This window comes from Arachis duranensis, chromosome 5 (genome assembly GCF_000817695.3).
Source record: "Arachis duranensis cultivar V14167 chromosome 5, aradu.V14167.gnm2.J7QH, whole genome shotgun sequence".
NCBI classification, from domain to species: domain Eukaryota; kingdom Viridiplantae; phylum Streptophyta; class Magnoliopsida; order Fabales; family Fabaceae; genus Arachis; species Arachis duranensis.
The window spans coordinates 46,650,805-46,651,532 of NC_029776.3; positions in this window are offsets into that span (position 1 = coordinate 46,650,805).

The following is a 728-nucleotide window of genomic DNA, read 5'->3' on the forward strand; positions in this document are numbered from 1 at the left end:
ACGCTCTCAACGGCGTTGGAAAGTAGACATCCAGGGCTTTTCAGCAATATATAATAGTCCATACTTTACTCGAATAATGACAACGTAACTTGGCGTTAAATGCCAAGTACACGCTGCTGTCTGGAGTTAAACGCCAGAAAAACGTCATGATCCGGAGTTGAACGCCCAAAACACGTCATAACCTGGAGTTTGACGCCAAGAAATGCCTTAGCTCGTGGAATGATCAAGGTCAGCCCAAACATACACCAAGTGGGCCCCGGAAGTGGATTTATGCATCAATTACTTACTCATGTAAACCCTAGTAGCTAGTCTAGTATATATAGGACATTTATCTATTGTATTAGACATCTTTTGACCACTTTAAGTCCTGGATCATTCGGTCACTTGATCATGGAGAGGGCTGGCCATTCGGCCATGCCTGAACTCTTTGCTTATGTATTTTCAACGGTGGAGTTTCTGCACACCATAGATTAAGGGTGTGGAGCTCTGCTGTACCTCAAGTATCAATGCAATTCTATTTTCTTTTATTCGGTTTCTATCTTATTCTTATTCCAAGATATTCATTCGTACCCAAGAACATGATGAATGTTATGAGTCAGATTACCCTCATTATCATTCTCAATTATGAACGCGAGTGATTGACAACCACTTACGTTCTACATGCAACAGAGCTTGAATGCGTATCTCTTAGATTCCCCAACAGAATCTTCGTGGTATAAGTTAGATAG